This window comes from Gigantopelta aegis, chromosome 1 (assembly GCF_016097555.1).
Source record: "Gigantopelta aegis isolate Gae_Host chromosome 1, Gae_host_genome, whole genome shotgun sequence".
NCBI lineage: Eukaryota > Metazoa > Mollusca > Gastropoda > Neomphalida > Peltospiridae > Gigantopelta > Gigantopelta aegis.
In genome coordinates, this window is record NC_054699.1 from 10159336 (window position 1) to 10174256 (window position 14921).

Genomic DNA, 14921 nt, shown 5'->3' on the forward strand with positions numbered 1-14921 from the left:
CTGTATAGGTGGTTTGTTTTGAAATTTAACATTTCATGTACGAAATTTAAACAGCAGTTTAATTAACTTGTATTAGATTTTATGGTACATATAGGTGTACCACAGATGTTTTTCCTTCATGACAAAAAGTACATGTTTCATTTTCAAATAATTTTAATTTATATGCAAAACTATTAGTAGTTAATATTCTATTAAGTATCATATACTCTTCAAAAGAAGAAACGCAAAACCACATTGTCGTAACATTTGGAGAATTGATTTAATTATTGAATGGTGAGTCCGATAATTACCAAATGTTGCAGGATTGTTCACAATTCACTCTAGTCCATTGTGAGTAAGTGATAGGACACACCACCAAGGTCAAGGTCATCTGGAGTCAATACCGGGTGTGGCCTCCGCGTGTGTTGACAACTGCCTGGCACCGCCTGCCCATTGAAGCAACCAGAGTACGGATGACGTCCCGGGGGATGGTGGCCCACTCGGCCCGCAAGGCTGCTGCCAGCTCGGGCAGGGTCTGGGGCTGTGGTTGTCGCTGTCGGAGGCGTCGGTCCAACTCGTCCCATAGATGCTCAATTGGGTTCAAATCCGGTGATATCGATGGCCAAGGAAGGACATTAATGTTGTTGTTCTGTAGGAAAGCCGTTGTGAGACGTGCTGTGTGAGGCCTGGCGTTGTCATGTTGGAACACTGCGTTGGCGTTGGCCATAACTGGAACGATGTGTGGCCGGAGGATCTGGTCAATGTAGCCCTGTGCATTCAGGTTGCCCTGCACGTGGACCAGGTCAGTTCTGCCAGTGTGTGAGATGGCTGCCCACACCATGACACTACCCCCGCCGAATCTGTCCACTTCCTGCACGCAGTTTGCCGCATAACGTTCACCACGACGCCTATACACGCGACATCTTCCATCATGACGTCGGAGCAGAAATCGGGACTCGTCACTGAACCACACCTGTCTCCATCGCAGTTGAGGCCATTGTCGATGAATCTGGCACCACTGCAGTCGGAGTCGACGGTGTTGTGGTGTTAAGATGACACCTCGAACTGGACGTCTGGCACGAATTCCTACCTCACGTAGGCGGTTCCGTACGGTCTGGTCGGATATCCTGCGCAAACCTGGTATTGCTGCGGCTGTGGAGGTGGCAGTAGTCAATCGTTCCCGAAGGTGGCGTACCCGGATGTAGCGGTCCTGCCCGGGGGTAGTGACCCGTGGTCGACCGGATGTAGGGAGGTCACGTGTTGATCCATGTTGCTGGTAACGGTCCCACAGTCTGGAGATGGTGCTTGGGGACACATGGAATGCCCTGGCAACGGCCGTTCTGGATTCGCCTGCGTCTAGTCGGCCGATGGCATTGTTTCTCTGCGGTTCACTGAGACGTGGCATGTCCTGGATTGTCAACTGTCGGCCAGATACAGAGGCCAGGCAAGCGAACACCCTGCACTTTTATACTGTCGGTGTTCATGTTGCACGTGCAGACAACGCACGTGCAGTGGTGACATGGTTTGCACGTGGCTGCGTTTTTGCGAATATTCACATTTTGGAACTTTATTGTACAGTAGCTGCGTTTTATCGAATGTAACCGTGGGAATGTGTTTGGGACATGCAATGACCTTATATTCACAAAGCATGAACCGGTAGGAAACATAAAATCGGAGTTATAACCCATTTGTACCCTTTTGCGTTTCTTTTTTTCAAGAGTATATATTCGAACCATCTAAAGTTTATTTTTATTTTTTTGTGAGGTTACAAATGGTTTTAAATATATAATATGCCAATTAAGGTCTGAAATAAAATAATTTTGATATTGCAGAATTGGCTTTTCAGAAGTTACAAATGTATAATAATATAGTTTCAAACCGTTTCTGATAGAACAAAGTTTTCGTTAAACGGGAGTCATTTAAGAAATATTTGTGTCTATTTTATTTAGTTTCGTTTTCCTAAGATAAGCTTTAAGTGAGTTAATAACTCCTTGATATTCTAAAAAAAAGAAAAAAAAAGAAAGAGATGCATTTAATGCGTATACATTATTAAATGTGGTTAAAGTTGAGAAGTTGCCGTATTCATGAACGAGATCACATTTTTGAGAAATACACTTCCCAAGCCACTTCTTTTTTAGAAACGATTTGCTGTTGATTTTTATATTGAAATTATAAAATAAAAATGGTTCTGATAAGAAGTCTTCGAAAGATGAAACTTTAATTAATGACGAGAAGTCGCGGAATGCAATAGTACAATCTTTCGAAAATAAATATTATATATTTTCAAGCACAATTGGGGGAAATCATTACTGAATAGAGATATGTTACATGCAAAAAGAATAGGTTTCAATTTTGGATCTTTGTTTTCCAGTTTGTGTAGCAAATTAATTTTCAAAGCTTTGGCATAGTTAAATATATTTATCATTCAGAGACGTCCCTCTTTAACATGTTTAGACAAAGTGATTCTTTTTTATCTTATCTTAGCTTTTGATTCCATAACAATTTAAACAATGTTTTGTGCTATTCTTTCTGAAATGTTTGCGATGAATCCATATGGTAATGGTAATGGTACAAGTAGATATCTAAGCTTAGATATTAACAGGGATTTTGTTCTAGATATTTTTGTTCCAGTGGGTCTGTGGAGTTTTATCATACACATATACACATAGTAAGCAGTCGAGGGAAAATACTGTTTGACACCTGTATGTATGATAAGCTGGTGACCCATAAGAGGCTAAAATAACATGGGCATTTCATTACAACTTATATTTGTGCTTATATCCAATTAAGGTTCAAGCATGCTATTCTTGGCACACACACCTCAGCTATCTGGGCCGTCTGTCCAGGAAAGTGGTTTAGTTGTTAGTGAGAGAAAAACAGAGGGTCTAGTGGTCTTACCATATGTTTGACATCCAATAGCCTATGATCAATTAATCAATGTGCCCTAGTGGTGTCATTAAACAAAACAAACTTTTTCAATATTTTAGTTTTAATACCTAGATGTATTACATGTGAATATTTATGCTACTGTCTGTTAAACTTACATTAAATATATTGTCTTGTTTAGAATATCAGTGTCTGTATATTCAATTTGTTTCTGGTCGTCTTAATATTTGTAAGAAGCCCAAACTGGATTTTGTCTTCAATTAATTTCGTATGTACGAAAAAAAAAGTATTTTAGGAAAATAAAATGAAATTTAACCTAGTACAAATATTAGAGCGATCAGAAACAAGTTTAATATACAGCCACTAATATTTTATGCAGACAATATATTTGATGTGTAATTACAATCGTTAAAAAGTATCTGTTAGTCGATAACATGTTATAAATTGCAGCAAACTCAGGAATGTCTAAATTGCAGCAAACTCAGGAATAGCTAAAAATTTTGAATATCTCTTAGCATATATCAGAGCCCACCCCCCCCCCCCCACCCAAATTTTGCGACAGTTATATTTTTTTTATATATTAATTATCATTTGTTTACGATCCCCTCCAAACCTCCCCCAAAGTTCCATTGGCATTTCGCCTCATGTCATTGCCCCCCCCCCCCCCCCCCCCAATGTATTTTCTGGATCCGCCACTGTATATAATAATACTTCACCTCACCCCAGTCCCAACCTGCGTCTCTTTCTAATGAATTAAGTCACTTACCAGAGCTGCTACAAGGAAACAGTACGTAGTCATTTCTTCAAACGAATGCACTGCGAAAACGAATTTGGTTCAAACTATATACATGTAGTTTAGTACACATCTATGTCATATGTCCCATTAGCACTAAAGGTGGGAAGTAACATCTGGTCGACACGTGATTGGGCATCGTCACGACATACCGGAACTATTTTTATGCGGCCTATCATTCGTCAGGTTCTATTAACTGATAAGTTCCTTTTTCCCAGAAATCAATGGTTGTGCGATTTTTAAAAAGAAAATTGGAGTATTAATCAAAATTATACACCACCGACAAAATTGTATTAGCATTATGATTACTTATTACTATTTACAAATAACTGGCATATAAACAACAAATTACCTTTTATAGATGACCAATTATCAATTGCACCAAAACACTTGCTTTTGAAGTTTGTTTTGTTTAACGACACCACTAGAGCACATTGATTTATTAATCTTCGGCTATTGGATGTCAAACATATCATGGTCATTTTGCCACAATCATAGAGGAAACCCGCTACATTTTGCCATTAGTAGCAAGGGATCTTTTATATGCACCATCCCACAGACAAGATAGCATATACCACGACCTTTGATATACCAGTTGTGGTGCACTGGGTGGAACGAGAAATAGCTCAATGAGCCCACCGACTGGGATCGATTCTAGAATGACCGCGCATCAGGTGTGCGCTTTACCACTAAGTTGCGTCCCGCCCCACTTGCCCTAGAATTAGACAATGTGATGCTATTAGTCCATGAGCTATGGGGGGTCCACATACCCCCCCCCCCCCCCCCCCCCAAACTTCCTTGGTATTTTCTTATACCCATGTGTCTGGTGACTTGGAAAAAGCATGTTAACAGGAAAAACATTGGGTCTCAAGGTACCTCCCATGACATTTTTTGACCACGCCCATTTTGTTTTTCTGGCTGGCCAATTTTCGGGGTAGGCCAAACTAAATTGCTTATAACTTCACTTTAAATGGGCCAATTTTCACAAACCTGGTGTCAAAATGTTGGTATTGTATTGCCCTATCATCTGATATATTCCACTGACGCCATCGGAGGTACAAAAGGCACGTCCCTTTGGCAAAAGTGAAAATGTAGCATCCCGTTTACTAAAGTGTCAAAAATATGCAAATATAAACTGCCAATGAGGTAAAAGATATTATAGATCTCCAAATTTGAAACATCCGAAAATAAAAATATTTATTTTATTCATTGTATTGTTAGTCCATTCTTTCATTGGTGAGATGTTACACATTAATGGTTAGAATTAAAATGAACTAAATTGAGTAAAATACAAAATTCCACGCCAGTCCCAATTCATCAATTAGGGATTTCGTTGACCATGCTTTCCGTATTTCCAATCATATTTATTATAGTTCAACAAATATCAGTGGATCAAAATGATAACACTTTCACTCGGAAACCTTTTATCTATGTTTCACGTAGCCTATTTTCATTAGACGTATAATGGAACGGAGAAAAAGACGAATGCTTGATGATGTGGACCAGGAGAAGAGAATTTATATTGTTCACACAAAAGAGACTAAATCGGAAGACTACGTTCATCAAGAACACAAAAGATCCGGTGGAACGTTTCAATAAATATTGACTGCAGTATTAGACCTGGAACTTGACATACCTGCCAGGTGTAATGATATCGCGTGTAGCATACAGAGAATACTACACGAGTGGCCGTTAGATATCATTTATCTTACGAGTTGTTATGAAACCATCCAACGAGTTGTAAGATAAATGGTATGTAACGGAGACGAATGTAGTATTCTATTACTAACATATCCTAAAAATCCAGGTTTTAAAACCCATTTACAATCCCTTCGCTTGAATCATTTGTTTTTGTTTTTTTGACTTAATTCGGTTCAGTACTGGTGTTTGCCACGCCAGGTCAAGTCAGGTCAGGTCAGGTCATAGGTTTTATAACGTGTACATTCAGAGCAAGCTGTTGTAGCACACGCCTGCCTGTCGTGCGCGCAAGTTCTTGCGTGGGCAAGCCTTTGCGTCCATCACATTGGGGGTGGGGAGGCGGGACTCTCGCTTACGGCTTTAGAACTTAAGGAGCACTGAAGACCGGTTGTTGTGGCCGAGATAAACCAGAAGAAAGAGGCGGCGGTAAACTTTTAAAAAGTTCTCAGGAGATTTAAGCGGAAAAGTTGAATTATTTTTTTGGCGTCATGTCCAGAAACATTCTGGTGATTGAACGCTAATTTTGAACGGTTCGGCCGAAAGTTAAATATTGTCGGATTTTTTTTTTCTATTTAAGCCTAAACGTACCGAGGCTATACGAACCTAGGGATAGCCTTGAAAAGGGCTCGGGTGGTATTCAGTCGTCAAGACTAGCGAAGTGACGCAGCTCCCGTTGGTACCTGCTGACGATGTCCCCCGTAGTGCTGCGCGAACACCCTGCGCAGCATGTGATGGATCTGACTGCGTGTGGTGTCCTCTAACGTATGCCTGCTTATAAACACCGTCATGTTCCATCGTCAGCCTTGGTGCTTCGCTTTCCTATACGGGTTTCCATGGTGTCGATGTGGAAACTGCCTCGGTGTTGGTCAGAGCCCCGTTCCACGAAGCGATCTTAGCCCTAAGATCAACTTAAGTGCATAGGGTAGCTATGTACCTAAGGTAATCTTAGGGCTAAGATCGCTTCGTGGAACGGGGCCCTGGTCGGTATCCTTCAACGCTGGGTGATGCGGTCACCGGTTCGGTCCCTTCCGTCGCCATAATATTGGTCCTTAAAAAAAAAAAAAAGTTTGTTTTATTTAACGACGCCACTAGAGCACATTGATTTTTAATCTTATCATCGGCTATTGGACGTCAAACATATGGTCATTCTGACACTGTTTTTAGAGGAAACCCGCTGTCGCCACATAGGCTACTCTTCTTTACGACAGGCAGCAAGGGATCTTTTATTTGCGCTTCCCACAGGCAGGATAGCACAAACCATGGCCTTTGTTGAACCAGTTATGGATCACTGGTCGGTGCAAGTGGTTTACACCTACCCATTGAGCCTTGCGGAGCACTCACTCAGGGTTTGGAGTCGGTATCTGGATTAAAAATCCCATGCCTCGACTAGGATCCGAACCCAGTACCTACCAGCCTGTAGACCGATGGCCTGCCACGACGCCACCGAGGCCGGTCTGGTCCTTAAAAGGGCCGGCGTCTGGGAGTGTAGAACCGTGGGTTCCGGACATTCAGGGTCGGCCGGCGGCTCCACTTCGATGTGATGCACTGATGCCGGCCTGCGTGGTAGGGACGGAGTCCTCGGCGGCTAGAGTAGCCACCAGAGAGGGGCTGTAATTCCGTGTCCACTACTCCGCCCAACAGCGTCGTCTAAACTTTCCTGACGGTATCAAAGTCGACAGGGGCCGGAGCTGGTGGTGTCTTAGGTGTTGGAGGAGGCCGAGCCTTGTCGGCGGTCCCGGCGGTGCTGGTTCCATCGACTCAGGCTGGGATAGGGGCGGCGTCGCCAGTTTTGACCCCCCCCCCCCCCCCGCCCTTTTTCTTTTCCTCCACCTCCTCTTCTTCGGTACAACCGCGTCGTCATATACCAAAGTCACGGTTGCCCGGCGCCCGGTGTAAGCGACGCGATATTAAATCAGCTTGCTAAAAGGGGGGGGGGGGGGGGGGGGGGGGGAGGGGAGAGGAGTCGAGAGTACATGGCGAGACGTCTGTCCTGATCGCGAGTTGTCGTAGAAGTCCAGGTTCTAGATCATAGTCCCCAGACTTGGGGGAGATCGACAGAGCAGGCCGTGGTATGTGCTATCCCGTCTGTGGGATGGTGCATATAGACGATCCCTTGCTACTAATGGCAAAATGTGACGGGTTTCTTCTATGACTGCGGCAGAATGACCATGTTATGTTTGACATCCAATAACCGATGATTAATAAATCAGTGTGCTCTAGTGGTGTCGTTAAACAAAACAAACTTCGTCAAAAGCAAGTGTTTTGGTACAATTGATAATTTGTCATCTATAAAAGGTAATTTGTTGTTTATATTATGCCAATTATTTGTAAATTGTAAGTAAGTAATCATAACACTAACACAATTTTAAAATTTTCATCTCAAGTGTGTGTAATAAGCAAAAAGTCGGTGGTGTATAATTTTTATTAATACTTCATAGTTTCATAGTATGACCACATAGTTTGTTTTTGTCTTTTCGAAGATTTTATTTTTGGGCATTTAATGTTAATATGATACATTGTCTTTCACAAATGTGACTCTTTCATAGATGTCTACACAATGTTTATTAATTATTTTACATTGATGTTAATCATCACATACCTTTGTTTGACACACAATAAAAAAGGTTTCATTTGTTTAACGACACATTGATTTATTAATCATCGGCTATTGGATGTCAAACATTTGGTAATTTTGACAGTCACAGAGGAAACCCGCTACCTTTTTTCTATTAGCAGCAAGGTATCTTTTATATGCACCATTCCACAGACAGGATAGCACATATCACGATCTATGATATACCAGTCGTGGTACACTGGTTGGAACGAGAAATAGCCCAATGGCCCCACCGATAAGGATCGATCCCAAACCGACCGCGCATCAGGCGGACGCTTTACCACTGGAATACGTCCCGCCCCGACACACAATAGCCGATATGTGCTTGTTTTTTTTTTTTTTTTTTTTTGGGGGGGGGGGGGGGGGGGTTGTTTTGTTTTGGGGTTTTTTTGGTGCTGGGATGTCGTAAAACATTCATCCATTCAACCAACCAGTGCTCGAACAAAAGCTATGGGTATGTAGCCTACTGTTCTGTTTTTATGGGAAAGCGCATTTAATTGATCCATTCTAAGGTAGGAGAACCTTTGGAAAATATTACTTCAGTCGCATAATTAATATGGCCACTGGGTAAATAGATGATTGATAGAAACACCTAATCTGAATTAGATGGGATATTCACACCAGCGTGTTCACTCCGTGACGAAGTGTTTGATCCGGGAATATGTTGCATCTCACGTGTGTATATTCAAGTATAGTATGGTTTATTTGCTTTAAACCTTGCGCATGGTCTGTGGTCCACTCATGATGAACGTGGGAAAATAAAGAATGAAATTGTAGTTCCGTCTTATGTTATCTACAGAAGTAACTCCAGTTACCAAACACGCAAATCAAAAAGCATTGGATGTGACGTCACCATCACAACTTGGGGTGGGTGCAGGGTGGGGGGTGTAAAGACACCTCGACGGTAGTTTTACCACTACTGATGACACGTTGCGTCCCGTTTGATATATAATCTTTCATTCAATTTAGTGCATTTTCCATTATGCATCAACGTGCTCACTATTCGAGTTTATGGATTAATCCGTTGTGCATCAATTAAATTCCTATAAATGTAATACCCATTTCATACAATTTATCTCCCAGACCCCAGAACATCACATTAAAGGGTGATGCTAGTTTTCGTTAGAGCACACACACACACCACACGACACGCGCACACACACACTCACAAACGTAAACAAGAAAGGAAAACAACACACTGCTTAATAAATAAAATATCTAGTTACTATATATATATATATATATATATATATATATATATATATATATATATATATACATACACAAGTTACTGGCACGGTATTTACACGATGGGTAATAGGATAAGGAGGGAGAAAAATTACATGTTTCAAACCCTGACACAACTTGTGCCTTACACGTGACTAGATACATCATCTTTATTATGTACAGTACTGTCAATACATCACAACACCAAGAGACAATGAATGGCACATTCTTACTCAGCCAGCTTATTTTGACATATTTACATAATATATACATGTAATAATTTACATAATATATATACAGATAATTTACATTATTATATTTACATACACGTATATACAACCTCCTATATATGAAATACAGCAATTTGACATCTTTCATGTACATGTACATGTACTTGGTGTGTACAAGGTTTCTAATGCAAGCCTCTTCAGTGCAGGTTTCACAGTGTTAATGCTTGACCAACACCTGCTTAGTAACGCCAACATGACTGTCCAGTCGGCAGTAGTCTGAAAATGTGCCCCTGCACACACCTGCCGATTAAGGCCAACATGACTGTCCAGTCGGCAGTAGTCTGAAAATGTGCCCCTGCACACACCTGCCGATTAAGGCCAACATGACTGTCCAGTCGGCAGTAGTCTGAAAATGTGCTCCTGCACACACCTGCCGATTAAGGCCAACATGACTGTCCAGTCGGCAGTAGTCTGAAAATGTGCCCCTGCACACACCTGCCGATTAAGGCCAACATGACTGTCCAGTCGGCAGTAGTCTGAAAATGTGCTCCTGCACACACCTGCCGATTAAGGCCAATGTGACTTGTCTAGTCGGCAGTAGTCTGAAAATGTGCCCCTGCACACACCTGCCGATTAAGGCCAATGTGACTTGTCTAGTCGGCAGTAGTCTGAAAATGTGCCCCTGCACACACCTGCCGATTAAGGCCAACATGACTGTCCAGTCGGCAGTAGTCTGAAAATGTGCCCCTGCACACACCTGCCGATTCAGGCCAATGTGACTTGTCTAGTCGGCAGTAGTCTGAATGTGTGTGCCTCTGCATACACCTGCCGATTAAGGGCAACATGACTGTCCAGTCGGCAGTTGTCTGAAAATGTGCTCCTGCACACACCTGCCTATTAAGGCCAATGTGACTGTCGAGTTGGCATTAATCAGTACGTGTGTGCCAAGCATAACTTGCTCAATGTACACACCACATTTTTACATACAAACCTTTTCAGTGTTACGTGTTCTGAATTTTTCATACACACTAACCCATTTCAAGACACTTTACTGGGCTCACTTACACGTAAGTAGTGGTGGTTAAGCCATCAAATTTAAGGTTGGGTACTGTGTTCGAACCCCGGTACCAGCTCCCACCCAGAGCCATCAAATTTAATGGGGTGTGTAAGGTTCTCTTCTCATCGTAACATCTGTCCCAGCTCCCACCCCCAGTTTAACCATCTCAATGGGTGGGTAGGTGTAAGGCTCCCACCCAGAGCGAGTTTAACATCTCAATGGGTAGGTGTAAGGCCACTACACCGACTTCTCTCTCCCTAACATCTGTCCTGGCTCCCACCCAGAGCAAGTTTAACATCTCAATGGGTAGGTGTAAGGCCACTACACCGACTTCTCTCTCCCTAACATCTGTCCTGGCTCCCACCCAGAGCCAGTTTAACATCTCAATGGGTAGGTGTAAGGCCACTACGCCGACTTCTCTCTCCCTAACATCTGTCCTGGCTCCCACCCAGAGCCAGTTTAACATCTCAATGGGTAGGTGTAAGGCCACTACACCGACTTCTCTCTCCCTAACATCTGTCCTGGCTCCCACCCAGAGCCAGTTTAACATCTCAATGGGTAGGTGTAAGGCCACTACACCGACTCTCCCTAACATCTGTCCTGGCTCCCAAGTTTAACATCTCAATGGGTAGGTGTAAGGCCACTACACCGACTTCTCTCTGTAACATCTGTCCTGGCTCCCACCCAGAGCCAGTTTAACATCTCAATGGGTAGGTGTAAGGCCACTACACCGACTTCTCTCTCCCTAACATCTGTCCTGGCTCCCACCCAGAGCCAGTTTAACATCTCAATGGGTAGGTGTAAGGCCACTACGCCGACTTCTCTCTCCCTAACATCTGTCCTGGCTCCCACCCAGAGCCAGTTTAACATCTCAATGGGTAGGTGTAAGGCCACTACACCGACTTCTCTCTCCCTAACATCTGTCCTGGCTCCCACCCAGAGCAAGTTTAACATCTCAATGGGTAGGTGTAAGGCCACTACGCCGACTTCTCTCTCCCTAACATCTGTCCTGGCTCCCACCCAGAGAGAGTTTAACATCTCAATGGGTAGGTGTAAGGCCACTACACCGACTTCTCTCTCCCTAACATCTGTCCTGGACAGTCACTAGTAGTTTTAAAATGCCCATTTTGTTTTGCTAATTCTAGGGGACTGTTCAACACTTACTTAACATTTGTGGGAGGGAGCATTACCAGTTAAAAAAAAAAGGTTATGAAAGGTGGGGGGGGGGGGGGGGGAGGCATTTGTCAAAAGTTATTTAATGTTTTCAAAACAACTGTCTCATTTTTATTTATAAGTAAAATGCTAGGATCGATATTTTTATCTTTAATTATTTTGCTATCTATTATTTATTACCGAACCAAACCAACCTGAAATACGAGAAGAAAATCCAATAATATTGGTCAAATTGCATTATAATGACACAGAAAATCATAATTTTGAGGGTAGAATGATGGAAATACATGTCAAATATGTCTCAGATTAACACATATAACACATATCTGTATAATTTTTGCCCGAATTTGAGATTTTGCTCAAGCATTAGGATAGCAGTTGCCCCCCACCCACCCATCTCCAGGAGCGTAGGCTGGGGGGGGGGGGGGGTCGAATGAAACCCCCCACCTCCACCCCCGCTGAAGCAAATGGTCCGCTTCCAGAGGTAAGACATACAGGTTTATACATATGGAGTTTCTGATGGTGCAAAAACAAAATAGAAAAAGGGTCCACTTGGTTCATATTCGACCCCACCCCACCCCAGGTCCAGATCATGCTATGCCCCTGGTCTTGTACACTTATGGTGAAAGTGTGTGCAAATACTGATGAGCATTACATAATTTTAGAGAGTCAAGTAGTCTTACGGTTAGAAAATATTTCAGGGGGCAGAGGTTATATAAAAAAACAGCCAAATATTTTTGTGTTATGTTGTACATCTCCAATATTACCGTACGCCAGTTCTATTTTGACTGCGCCTCCCTAGTTACTTTTAGCTAGGCAAGGCCCTGCTCGGATGACTAAAATCATATTGTGTTCATTAATTAAACAATAAAGACATAAGATAGCATAATTATTACAGAATTTTTAAAGGCCTTTTAAAAAAATATATAAACATACTAACTGAAATACATGTAAGTACATGAAGGTAAGTACAGCATACTGCGTTTCACAGGCCATTCTTTAAAACACACAACTGGCAACTGAAACCAGGAACTAAGCGTATACATATTTAAAGCCCTCACTTGAGACCTTAATACAACCTCCACACTTTTAAACCAGTACTATTACACTAAGTATGAGTGGGACTTTATTACAAAAAGAAATTTAACCAAAAAAAAAAAAAAAAATCAGCTATGCTACACAATATACAATTTTTGACTTTTATACATCAATATTCACACAAAGAAATGTAGATGCAATATAAATTTTCATCATTAAAAAAAAAAAAAAAAATTCTTTTGCAACTGAATTCTTAAAGGGACAAACCCTAGTTTCAGCCCATGAAAACGCACACTAAGTTTAGTTAATCTATAAACCTGTAACACATTTGGATAAAGTTACAATTGAGTGAAACATGAGTCTTTGACTTTGAAATAGTGAAATACCCTCTTGGGAGGCTCTAAAATAGAATAAAACTCGACTCCATAACTCTTACATTTCAGATGCACATGTGTTTTTAAAAATATGAGAAATGCATTTTGTGATATTAAGTACACCAGGATGACCAAAAACACTTCGAATGTACGGAAATTAATAATCTGAACATCTAAACAATAAAATGTAAGTAAAATATTATTTTAGTTATCAAAAAACGGCTCTAATAGTAAAAAAAAAATATGCCTTAGTGATTAAAAACTAGGGTATGTCTCTTTAAACAAACATTTTAATGAAGTAGCTACCCTGATGTTTGCTTACATTAGAACATCTCTCCAGCATAATTATTTTAAAAAACAAGACAGAGAAGGGGAAAAAAAGAGAAGGCACAAGACATAAAAATATACTCATTAATATTTACAAAAATGTACATATTTGAAAAGAGCTTCCAATTTTCACTAACCATTTCTCCTTAGCTCACATCAAAATACATGTAAATTATAAGAAAACAAAATCTAAATTCTATTTAGCTGGTAAGATTAACCAAAGCTCCCCTACCCCCAAACCAACTGACAAAATTCACACTGAATTGCTCGTTTTCCATTCTGTAAAACCATTCTTTCTTTCCTAAGGCCAATTTGTTCTTTTTCTTTTCCCCAATATAATATTAAAATTAAAATAATAAAACAAAATGGCTTCCAACGAGCTCTCATAATCTACATTTTGTACATCATGTCTGAAACTGAAGTCGACATTCTTCAGTGTAATTACCACCTGGTCCCACCTTGTTTTGTTATATGAATGAGTTACATACATGGGTTGTCTAGGAAACTACTTGCCAATCCGAAGGCTCCGATTTAACGGAAACAATCGTTTCCCGTTGAAGGGGAAAATATTTTACCTAAGTAACCAAATGTTCTGTTACATGAAGGGATGAGAAAATAATATTTGCTTAACAATGTCTATTAACTTACTCTTGCCAAAAAGCAACAATGGTTTTTTTGTTTTTTCATAAATGCACTTTATCAAAGGCTGGACAATACATACCATGGCCTTTGATCTACCAGTCATTGATCACTGGTTAGGATGGGAAAAACCAAAGTTCATGGGTAGCAATCAACCCTATGACCCACGGTGCCTCAGGCGAGCACACTACCACGGAATCACATTTCAAGCAAAAGTAATGGAGCAAAAACCTGTCATGAAGAGTTTGCACTCACTGACAGCTGTCAACACCATTTCAAGAACCAAGAATAAGCTAAAAAAAAAAAAAATCATCCGACCTGTTAAAAATAAAACATCACCATCTACCTCCAACCTTTCTAATTAATAATAATAAAAACAATCTCCCCAACTTGATATAGAAACCGGCCTCAGTGGCGTCGTGGTTAGGCCATCGGTCAACAAGCTGGTAGGTACTGGGTTCGGTTCCCAGGCGAAGCATGGGATTTTTAATCCAGATACCGACTCCAAACCCCGAGTGAGTGTTGCAAGGCTCAATGGGTAGGTGCAAACCACTTGCACCGACCAGTGATCCATAACTGGTTCAACAAAGGCCATGGTTTGTGCTATCCTGCCTGTGGGAAGCACAAATAAAAGATCCCTTGCTGCTAATCGGAAAGAGTAGCCCATGAAGTGGCAACAGCAGGTTTCCTCCCTCAATATCTGTGTGGTCCTTAACCACATGTCTGATGCCATATAACCATAAATAAAATGTGTTGAGTGCATTGTTAAATAAAACATTTCTTTCTTTCTTTTCTTGATATAGAAAAACTAGGCATGGAACTGCTTTTGGTTTGTCCCTCCCAACACTTCTAACTAATAAAAAATATATATCCTTATATTGTTACA

At 41.3% G+C, this 14921-nt stretch overlaps 1 protein-coding gene across 1 annotated transcript in view; it reads right to left on the minus strand.

Annotated features, from left to right (window-relative positions):
* Window positions 1–4903: 4903 nt before the first annotated feature.
* The window catches only part of LOC121370575 (P2R1A-PPP2R2A-interacting phosphatase regulator 1-like), a 51869-nt gene continuing 41851 nt past the window's right edge, over window positions 4904–14921 (minus strand). Inside the window, exon 10 of the transcript XR_005957701.1 lies at window positions 4904–6404. The gene's annotated coding sequence lies outside the window, so the exon portion shown is untranslated. The remainder of the gene's footprint in view (window positions 6405–14921) is intronic.